This window comes from Sciurus carolinensis, chromosome 9 (assembly GCF_902686445.1).
Source record: "Sciurus carolinensis chromosome 9, mSciCar1.2, whole genome shotgun sequence".
In the NCBI taxonomy this organism is placed as follows: Eukaryota; Metazoa; Chordata; class Mammalia; order Rodentia; family Sciuridae; genus Sciurus; species Sciurus carolinensis.
In genome coordinates this window covers 4968412-4979682 of record NC_062221.1, presented here as the reverse complement: position 1 = coordinate 4979682, position 11271 = coordinate 4968412, and the positions used below count along the sequence as shown (strand labels likewise).

The window sequence follows — 11271 nt, the reverse complement described above, 5'->3', positions numbered from 1 at the left end:
TGTCTTGTTTCCAAAAACTTAGCAATGTTACATTGTCTTGGTTTCGGTCAGTGGTTTTTCTTTGATTAATGATTTTTTAAAGAAAACTTGGAGGGAAAACTATATTAAAAGATTACAGGGGGTTGGGGTGTACCACAGTAGTAGAGTACCTGCCTAGTGTGTGCAAGGCCCTGGGCTCAATCCCCAGCATTACACACACAGGACATTTTTGCACACTTATAATTCACACCAACCTCAGAAATTCTTTATTTGGGAAAGGGTGAGGGGTTGGAGGGGCCGGGAGATAGGGCTTTAGCTGTATCTGTAATGGTTTATTTAAAAAAGAAGAGGTGGCAGGGGTCTGGGGTGGGGGGTGGGGTGGAGCAAAAGGATTGTATGGCGTCACTCCTGGTTTTGGTAGGGTTGAAATACTGCACTGCATAATTAAAAATTTAAAAGTTCACAAAATTATGGAAACTGATTGTAACTATCCAAATCAAGAACGCATAGCAACCCAAGAGCTCTTACAATGAACTTTGGGTTTGACTTTATTTTTACACATGCATGTTTTCAGTTCTAGAAAGACAAACAGGAGGCTGGGGGCAGGTAACTGTGGTTGATCAGGGGTTATCTTAGTATCTGTCATTTTCTTTTTTTTTCCCTATTCACCATGGAGATTATGAGCAAAACAGGTCCCTAAAAAGCAGTTGTTTACATAATAATAAGCAATTTGTAGGCAGAGAATCATTTACTTAATTTCTTTTTTTGGTGCTGGGGTTTGAGCTCAGGCCTCAGAGCATACTAAGCAGTCGCACCCCAAGTCCTACTTAATTTCTTGTAAATTGGGGGTTGTATGTGGGCATGATAAATAAATAAAGAAATCTGAAGAGGTCTTTCTGTGGACGGTATGCATTTTTTCTTTTTTTCTAAATTGATTTCTTCCTCACCCAAGTAGGAAGAAATTCAAGTGGCCTATACTGGCGGCGTTTTTCTTTTTTCTGAGAGTCCAGGATTGCTTTCAGGATAAAGTTTCTTCTAGCCCATGGTGCTTTGCTGTGACATTGTAATTGCCTCTGTTGAATTGAATAATACAAATGGGTTGTTTCTATGGTGTCCGCTAAGTGGGAAGAAAAGGTGAAACCCTATCCGCGCCCCCAACCCCCAACTGTCTGTCAAAGTGAACTGGCAGTCAGGCCCGGCCCTCCAATCTTAGGCACTAGCTGGTAACTTTCTGAGCAAATTCACGTGTGAAAAAAGAAAATGACTTTGGTTGACGTTGTCACTAAGCCCAGAAGATCCCTGCCAACCCCTTGCTGCCAGCTTTCCTAGGACCTTCTTATTGGAGAATTTTAAATTGAAAGGTGAGCGAAAAGCGACGTCCTCAGTCCCTCCCAGCCAGGCTTTGAACTAACAATAGGGCAGGTTGAATGACGGCTGATAAATGCAAATCCTGGAATCTCGAAGCTGGATCACAGCGCTGCTGCCCAGGCCGGCGACTCAGCGCTCCAGCGTTGGCCCCGGTATGTTCAGCAGATTTCAGCGTTTCGTGGGCATGGAGCGAGCGCCCCCTCTACCAGCTCCCCGTCCCCCGCCACTGGTGTGTTCTTATGCCTCACAGGCTGGCTGCTCGAGTGTGCCAGCTACTAAACCGATCTGATTAATTGGCCAAGAAGTGGCACGGAAAAGGCTAGGGGGACAAAGTGTATATCACCTACATCCCTGTCCTCAATTTTAGCTAGCTACACTTAACTCAAAATAGATGCCGATTTAACAGCATACACATGCTCTTTTCTTAGGATGGTAAAAAAACCGGAGGGGCGATGAGGCGGGGCGCGCGCGTGCGATTCTGACACGTCCCTGCGAAGTGCACCCGAGTCCCGCTCTTGCTCCTCGCACCTCTGACTTTGTTTGGGCACTCCTTTGCCCTCCCACCGCCGAGGCGCGCCCGACTACAGCCCCCTCCGAGCATCCTGGGGGATGCCCTGCAGTTGGAAATTGTTTAAATTTGCGAGATGCGGGGAGAAAGTGCTTCAATCCCAGTGCTTCTCGCCCTGGTCTCCCCGGAGCCCGCAGGGGGTTTAGGCCAAGGGGCCAGGTCCAGCCCTGGCCGGTCCGCCCAGCCCTGGGGCCAGCGAGGCGCGGGCGCTCCAGTCCACTCCCCCGAGCTCCAGTTCTGATTTCCTCGGGAGCTGCGGGGCAGGGAGGGAGGGGGCTCCAGTGCAGCGTGAGGATTTGAATGAGAAAGCAGGTTGTGGCCGTGGCGCTCGCTCTTCCCCATCCTCCCCGGTCCTGCTGGCCGGCGTGGAGAAGCGCCCTTTTGGGGGCCTTTCCTGGCCTGCGGCAGGTCTGGAGTTGGAGTCGGACGGGCGGGTAACTCATCGCCCCGAGACGGGGAGGTTGCGCCTGTGCCTGGGACTCCAGGAGCCCTTCCTCTGCACAGCACGCACAGCGGCGAGGGTCAGTACTTTCAGGGAGGTGTGTGTGGAGGGGGCCGGAGCAGCGGTGCAGCGACCGGGGCGGGTGAGCCGCGGGCGCGCCACGGAGCAGGTGGCGGAGCTGCTCTCCACAGCCGCCGCGGGACGCGCTCTACCGGTCGCCCGGGTGCTGGGCGTGGGGAAGGAGACGCGGCTGCCCGTGGGGTCCCGCCGTCCAGGGGTCGTGGGTGTGTGACTGCGTAAAGATGAAACTCTCGGTCCCAAGCGGTGGCAGGAGGGCCGAGCGTCTCTGCGGGAGCCCTCAGAGCGCGGACGCGGCGGGGAGCAGACCGCGCTTCCAGCGAGGGAGCGCGTGTCCGCGCCTCGCGGCTCGGGCTCCTCGGAGCCTCCTCCTAGCTCGGAACCCCGCGGAGGACACGGTGCGCGGGCGCAGGCCCGGCTCGCTCGGTTGCGGGCTCCCGGGGCGCACTAGGGGCTGCCGTGCCGGAGGCGGCGGGCGCGCTCCGCGCCTGCGCGGTTTCCATGGCGACGGCGCGGCTGGGACGCCGCCACTAGCGGCCCGGGCGCTTGCTCCTCGCCGGGACTTTTGTTTGCAGCTTGGCGTCTGCTTAGATCTCCTTTTACCTTAGGAGTTCAGCACCGAATCACAGCAGCCGAGTGAAACGCGGAACGGAACGGAACCCTTCCCCTCTCACGTGGTCGTTTTACCCGTAGGCGGAAAACAGTGGTGAAAATCGCTCTTGGCTCAGCAGCTGAGCACCGTCCCCCTTTTCTCCCACAGTGGTGGAGACGAATAAAACACTTGCTTCCTGGTGAAGGGTGTCTTTAAACTCAGCCGGCTGGCCTGGAGCGTCTGGACCGCCGCGCCCGCTTTCGGCGCAGCAGAGCGCGCGCACCTGCAGACGGCAGTCCTGAGCCTGCTACTAGAGCCGGAGGGTGGCCCTCAGGGGCGCGCCCCAGGCCGGCCAGCGCGGGCGCCCGTCGGCAGCCGAGGCCTTCCCGGGAGAGGCACTGCGTTTGATCTTTCTGGGTTTAAATTTTACTTATGCCATCTCTTGAGGTCATTTTCATTTTCTCTCTCTTCTTTTTTTTTTTTCTTTTTCTTTTCTTTTCTTTTTCTGGCATTGGGGATTGAACTCAGCGGCGCTTTGCCATTGAGCCACACCTCCAGGAACTTTTTATCTATCTATCTATCTATCTATCTATCTATCTATCTATCTATCTATCTATCTATCTATATCTAATCATCTATCTATCTATCTAGAGACAGGGTCTTACTAAGTTGCCCAGGCTGCCTGGGCCTCCGGAATAGCTGGGATTGCAGGAGCGCGCTATTGCGTTGGGACTCCTTTTCATTTTCTTTAAATTGGATCTTGACAGCCCCATCCTGCCCTTTAAATCCCGTTTGTTTACACACAGGCGAGCATTTGGCAAGAGTATCTGGTGGGAGCTGTAGCTGCTGCTTCTTGCTTATTTTTCTTAGACTGCATCAATATTTGGCAGTGTGATTGAGATCTAGTTGCTGTTAAATAAGCAATGGTTAGAACTAATGTAACTGCTAATTAAATTTTAAAATGGATATATATGTACTTCTTCTTCTTCTTATTATTATTTTGTACCAGGGATTGAACCCAGGGGCACTTACTCTGAGTCACATCCCCAGTCCTTTATTTTTTGAGACAGGGTCTCGCTAAATTGCTGAGGATGGCTTTGAACTCTCAATCCTCTTGCCTCAGCCTCCCTAGCCGCTGGGATTAGAGGCGTGCGCCACCACGCACAGCTAAAACCGAAATTCTTTTCCTGAAATTAAATGAGACAAAAATACCTTGGATGGAGTAACATGGGTGACCTTTATTCCACCCCCCACTTCACCCCATCCTGGGGTTTGAACCCAGGGTCTTTTACCACTGAGCTACACCCCAGCCGTTTTGCAATAGGGTCTGGCTAAGTTGTCCAGACTGGCATCCAGCTTGGGCTCCTTCTGCCTCATGACATGGTACCCTATTTTTAAACAATTTGCTTTCCAGAATAGCAAGTGTTTATTACTGGTAGAAGTTTTAAGATAATATCCTTCTGTCAACAGCAAATAAAACCACATATTTCAAGTGACAGCAAATAACATGCTGTTGAAGTTGTTCACTCCCATCGTTTTTGTTATTAATGCCTAGACATTGTGCTCAAATAATATTTAAAACATTTAAATATTTTTTAAAAAGCTCAGTGCTGGGTTGAGTTTTTCCTTTTTTTTTTTTTTTTTTTTTTTTTTTTCTATTAAAAAGTGGAAAAACTTAATTTTCAGGTTCAGGTAGTTTGTGACCCTCTGATGGCTTGTCTCTGGCTCCAGGTCCTTGATTCTCAGTGCCTTGTGTTTGCTGGTTCCAGGAGATAAACTGCGGTTTTGGCAGATCTTGGGATAAGGAGATTTGGGAGGACTTGGGGGCAGGCTGGGGAGGCCACAAGGAGACAAAGGGAGGGGAGGGCCGTGGGTGGAGCCAGGTTTGCGTTGTTCCAGACTCTGAATGAAATGTGTTCAAAGTCACAGCTCCTGTTTGCTATGTTTTCTCTTGTCCTCGACTTCAATTTATTTAAAAAAGAAAATCAATCTTTTACATAATTACAGGGGTAGAGTTATAAAAAATGAACATGGTAAAGATGATAATTGTTGGGGTGCCATATGTAAAATACTAGAATAGTCCTTTTTCTGTGCTGGGGCCTCACATGTTAGGCAAGTACTCCATCACTGAGCTATGTCACAGCCTTGTGCAAATTCTGAATGCGACGTTTCGTATTTGATTTATTAATTTAGTTAACAAATATTTATCAAGAACTTATATACAAAGCAAGATAAATAAATCCAGATCCCTCCCCTCGGTGAATTAAGAGCTGTGAGTTTTGCAATAATTTTAATGTGACTTTGAGTTTTCGGGGTGCAGGCTGTACCTTTGGTGCTCCTAAGACAACAGCTGATCTGGGGCTGATCAGACGTCTAGATTCAGAAACACATGTTGAAACTTTGCAAAAAAATAAGTTTTTGAGCAATGAGGGTTTATGGCAGGAAACACTGTGTGCACCTGCCTGCATATATTTGTATAGTACAGATACCCTAAAACGTGCAGTGCTGGGGGGACCTCAGAAGCCTCTCAGCTTTCTTAGATGAAGATAAGGTGAGGGTCCAGAGGCCCTTTGTTCTGGCTCCATGTTTCCTGGCATTATGAACCTCCTGTCCCTCCTAGCAACAGTGTCCGTCTGCACACCTGAAGGATCATGACTGTTATTTCTCTGAGAAAAGGGGGTGGGCATAAAATTATGGAAGGATAAAAGGGACATAGTAGAGCATTAAACATTTTAATGTATGAACTGGAATAATTTCTAGGCACTTTGAGTGAATTTAGGCTCTTGAAATCCGCTATAGCCATGGCAAACCTGTGCACAGTATTGACCCCGGTCTTGTCATTTCTAGGATATGGGAGGCTAGGGAGGCCCTGGTCTTCTTTCCCTCTCCTCCTCATAGTCTAATACTCTTCATGAGCTCAGAGCAACCTGCTGGGGAGCGTCCCGCTTGGCGACTGCCCTTTGTCTGGAAACAGGCTGTGAATGGCGGAGCCAGTGGTGCAGAACTCATGCCTTTGGACAATGCCCCCTCGCCTGGGAAGCTTGTTCGCTCTTCCCACTGGCAGGGGCTTATTCCAGCCTGGCTTTGGTCACAAGGAAAATCGTTTAGACACAGTTGAGTGCACACTCGCTCACATCTCTTTGACACCGTGACCATTTTCGTTGAAGGAGAAATCCAGTACTGCTGTGATAGGGTGCGGCAGATTAGAAGAGCGTTTGCAGAAACCCCTGGAGAAGTTTACACAGCTTTGCGTTATTATCCTCGAGCTCTCTGTCTTCTGTGCTTCAAAGTGGAAGAGGACAGGACAGATGCAGAAGGGAGAACCAAGAGAACTTTTATAGCAAAGTTAAAAGCGTTCTTACCAGCTCTGCATTTGGGATGCACTAAGTACCTATGCTGTGCGCTCATCAAAGTGCAGAGCAGGAAAAGATGACTCCACCACATGTATTATATAAATCAGGAAGCCAGGACCCAAGGTTACTAAATTTTCTTTCTTTTTTTTTCTTTTTTGCTGTACTGGGGGGATGGAACCCAGGTCCTTGCACAGGCCAGGCAAGCACTGCACCACTGGGCTACCTCCCCTGCCCTAAATGCTTTTCTTAAAGCCACATAGCTAATAAATGGAATGAAAATGCAAAGTGATGGATTTCTAATCTTGCTGTTTTCAAAAAAATCCAGGGAGAGCAGATATCAAATCTTTGCTCCAGACTTGGTATTCACAATCCTATGAAATCGCTATCGTTGGAAATCCAACTATAAAGCATCAGCAGTTTCATGTGATCTTCCCTAATACGGATTGGAAGTGGTGATGTGCACCTTCTGATAATATATGTGGTTGTAAACATATATCACAAGATCTCACATGGTGCAAGAGTCCTTTTTCAGTTAGTATATATGTTTAAGTTGGCCCGAAGAATTTTGGCCTGATTTAGAGTTAATATGGGGGGATAGCTTTTCTGATAGCTCTTTTGTCCAGTAAATATCTTAAAGGGTTCTGGAAGATAAGGAGGACATGAGCATATGTTCCTAATAGGTGCATGGTACTCACTGTGTGCTCACAATAATCAAGAGAGGTTGCAATTACCCCCTGTTATTGATGAGGCCAGAGAGGTTAGTTTCTTGCCCGAGATTGGAGTGTGGAACTGACAGGGAATTTGAATCCAGGTCTGTCTGCCTCCATGGTACATCACCTCGTGTTGCCACTCACTAAGGCAGGACTAAATTTATATGTATATAAACTTAAGTCATACATATAGTTGGTTTTATTTTCAAGTTTCCATTTCATGCAAAGTGCAGAAAGGTTGCAGTGTTCCTGCTCAGCTGGGGTGAGTGGGGAAGCTGTGTTCCCTGTGTGGAGTTCAGGAGGTTGTAGAGTCAGGTCTGACTCCAGGAGAACCTGCAGGACTGTGTTTATAAACTGTGTTGGCTGTTTGTTTAGAAGGGAGCCGTGTTTAGGTTCTGTTCCTTGGAGTTCTCTCCACATCAAAGTGGCCCACTTATCACTTCTGGATAGCTGTCAACTTGCCGTGGGTCTAAGAGGACACTTCGTGATTTTAATGTATGTTTTCTGGCATTTCAAGATAATGGTTTTAGCATGCACAAGGCCTGGGGCTCAATCCCCAGCACCAAAAAAAAAAAAAAAAAAAAAAAAAGATTGGTTTATCTTACACAAACGGTGTCTGCTTATGTTTCTTGACCTCATATGGAGAGTCATTGCTGCAATGATGTTTTCTTCTAATGCTTTTCTAACTGGGGACCAGAAGTACCTTGGACAGTTGTTGAAAATGGCTGAAGTTGTGCCAGAAGCCGGGGTTCTGGTGCTCCTTAGGCAGCTCTGCTGGGGTACTGGGAGATGCAATTGGATTGTATGGAGCTGGTTTATGTCTGCAGTATTTTTAAGTTGGCTTACCGATGGAGAAACTGAGGCTCAGGAATGTTTATGCCCACACAACCGACTGGTAGCCAGGCTGGGACTGATGGCCAGACGCCTGGTTCCTAGTAGCACAGTACTCCTGAAAACACACCTCTCTCCTGGCCGCTTCTCCTCCCAGCATCTCAGACTCCAGGGGTGAAGGTGGGGGATTTCAAACTGGGTTTGGACTCCACATGAGAATTCAGCCTCTGCTTCAGACACTGGACAGCCCTCGGAGGCTCTCTGGGTTTTGCTCTTCTTGAGTTGTTATTTGGGCCCATCCTGAAGGCACCCTCTTTTCTCTGTGGCTGGTTCTTCTGAGTTTAGCAAGGAAATATAAACTTGCCCAGGCATTCGGGTGCCTGTGCCCACCCTGTACGTTGCCCCCAGAGGCAGGAGGCTGTCCAGTTCAGTGCTGGTGCATGTGGGTTACTGATTAACCAGCGGAAGGCGCGTGTTTCTCTTTCATCGTTCTTCCCTTCCTTGTTGCTAGTCCACAAGAATCAAATACTTGAATCCACTTCCCACTTCCCTCCCTCTTCAATTTCATTGAAGAGGCCTCTGGATCTCCATGGAGAGCTGAGAACACCTGTGCAGGGTTATCCCTGGGGGGCACTTGGAAGATCAACCAGGTGTTCGGGGCTCAGAATCCTGGACCAGAACGGAGCTGATTCGCTGGTAATTGCATTTGGTTCTCTAGACATCCTGTTTTCTTTTGCCATACTGCTTTTCCTTAACTTTCAGGGATACGGGAGGTGTTGGAAAGTGCTTGCCTAACATGTGTGACGCTCTGGGTTCCATTTCTGGCACCGCAAGAAAAAAAAAATGATTTCTCTATAGAAAGGGCAGTGTGTTCCTATAAGGAGTTAGGATTATGCAAAGATCCTTTGGCTTTTTTTTTCTTCAAAGACTCAGGGTTCCATAGGACCGTCTGTATGGAACAAAATCAAAGGAGGATTGAGAGCAAACCCTTTTCTGATAGGCATAAAGAATCTCTCTGAAGGACCCACAGGAAACTAAGGATGTTTTTTGCTGGAGGCAGAGGACAGCTAAACTATTCACTGCAAACCCTTTTGTGACTTCTGAAACTTTCAACTTAATAAACCAGATTAAAGTAAAAATAGAAATTTCAACAATGAAGGAATCAGTCAGTCCCCTCCCAGCTCCCAAGGGTTGGATCTAAAAGACCGGGAAGCAGTTCTCAAGAGAAAGCCAAGCGTCCTCTTTCCTGCCCCCTTGTGAGGCCCCTCACAGTCTGGTGGGGTGAGCCCCAGCACCAGTGCACTCTCAGGCGGCTCTGGGTTTCCAGGACGGGGCTGGGCAGGGTTTGCCATTTTTCATATCCTTCTTCCTTCTCCTAGAGCACCGCCATTGGCTGCCTCCGGGCCCCGGGGACCAATGGCACCAGCCCGCTCAGCCCTGGCGGCCACCACCTGGCGCTGGCAGAGTGGCAGCAGGCGGAGAGTGTCCTTTCTCTTCTCTTGCCCACTGTTTTCTCCCCGTGGAGAAATCATTACAGTGTGATTATTCCTGTGTTCTCCTGAGCAGGGCCTGAGTGGGAATGTCAGAGAGACCTTTTCTTCTCCAAAGTGGGGAACAAAGTCGTACTGTGGACCCCAGCGTTTCCCGCTTTCAATAGGCTGTGAATTGGAAGTATTTTTCTGTTTACTGGGTAAATCATTAAAATCCAGACTTGGAAGAGGGTGAACACAAACTGTGTACCAACTTCTTTTTCAGTTGTCAAAAGAGAGAAATGTGAAATCCATTATTGAGTGTCCAAGTTCCAGTCAAAGGCGGAGACTGGTCCGGACCGGTTCCCAGCGCATGGCTGGAGGCGTCTCACCTCCCACTCGGTGGAGGAGTCGTTCGCCTTTATTTCGTCACTGAACCCTTAGTGCTGTGTGGGTTTACCCTCTGGGAAGGGAATCGGCGTGGAGCAGACGTTCTCGGGGCTGCTCTCTTCGGAGCTGTAGAGCGTTCAGTGAAGCATCCCCCGCACGTCTCTCTGCGGGTCGGTTTGTTCTTTCACAGACCAACAGCGTTATTAGTTTTTTGTGTTTTTCAGGTACAATATGTCTACCTAGCTCTACGTAGTCAAGTACATATGCGTGCCTCGTGCTGTTTCATCCTTTAAAAAAAATCAAATGGTAGCACAACCCACATGATTTTGCTGTTTTCTTTTTTGCGGGATTCCAGGGAGCAAGCCCAGGGCCTGTGCATGCGGGGCGCCAAGCCCCCGCGGTACCTCCCCAGCCCAGCACCATCTTTGCTTTTTGCATTTCCCTTACAACAATATATTTTGTGTATTATTCCATATTGGCATTTAGAACTTATTTATTTAAAAAGTTACTTATTTACTTGTGGTATTGGGGCCTTGCACCCCACTGAACTACTCCCCCAGCCCTTCTTTTTTATTTTATTTTGAGATAGGGTCTCAGTAAGTTGCTTAGGAGCCTTGCTGAGGCTGTTCTTGAACTTGGGATCCTCCTGCCTCAGCCTCCCGAGTCACTGGGATTACAGTCATGTAATATATATATGTATGCATTTTTAAATTGACCAAAATCATATGTATTTATCGTGCACAGTAGGATGCCCTGAGATGTGTCTACCCTAGGGCAGGGCCCAGGTGAGCTCTCCAGCGGAAGCCTTACCTCCCCTCTTTGGTGGTGAGAGCAGCTCCTGTCCTGTTCGTGTGGTGTGGTGGGCTGTTGGCTGCAGTCACCGTGCGGTGCCATGGATTTCTGGAACATGGTCCTCCTAACTGAAATCTGTCCCCTTTGGCTGCCATCGCTCCCACTTCCAGCCCCCGCCCCAGCCCCGGCTGACCGCGTGGCCCACCTCTGCCAGTTGGGTGCTGGGATTCCCGCACATGTGAGGTCCTGTGGTGTTCATCTTCCTTTGCCTGGTGGTCCCCTCAACGCAGGGCCCTCCCGGTTCATCTGTGCTTTGGTGACGACAGGACTCTCTTCTCCTGAGGGATGAACAGCATCCATTCCTGGGTTCATCACATTCTTTCAGTCTCACTGAAGTTTTGTTTTTTTATCTTTTCAAGAAACCAACTCTTAATTTCATGGATCTGTTGTTTCTTGCCACAATTTCATTTTTTTCTACTCTGATTTTTGTTATTTCTCTCCTTCTACAGACTCTGGGCTTATTTTGTCCTTGTTTTCTAATGTCTTGAGGTGTAACGTTAGGTTGTGTGTTTGAAGTCTTCTTTATTGATGTGGACACTTATGGCTATGAATAACCCTCTTAGAACTGCATTTGCTGCATCCTGTATGTTTCGAGTATGTTGTATGTTCATTTTGGTTTATCTCAAGATTTTTTTTTTT

The 11271-nt window shown here is 48.4% G+C and overlaps 1 protein-coding gene across 8 annotated transcripts in view; it reads left to right on the top strand.

The window, feature by feature from the left end:
• The first annotated feature begins 2167 nt into the window (after nt 1-2167).
• Plch1 (phospholipase C eta 1) overlaps nt 2168-11271 on the top strand; it is a 187356-nt gene continuing 178252 nt past the window's right edge. For 6 of the 8 annotated variants that reach the window (XM_047564929.1, XM_047564928.1, XM_047564927.1 and 3 more), the window contains exon 1: nt 8443-8617. The gene's annotated coding sequence lies outside the window, so the exon portion shown is untranslated. Of the gene's footprint in view, nt 2437-8442; nt 8618-11271 lie in introns of those variants that run through there. The other 2 variants (XM_047564925.1, XM_047564930.1) reach the window with 2 other exon arrangements.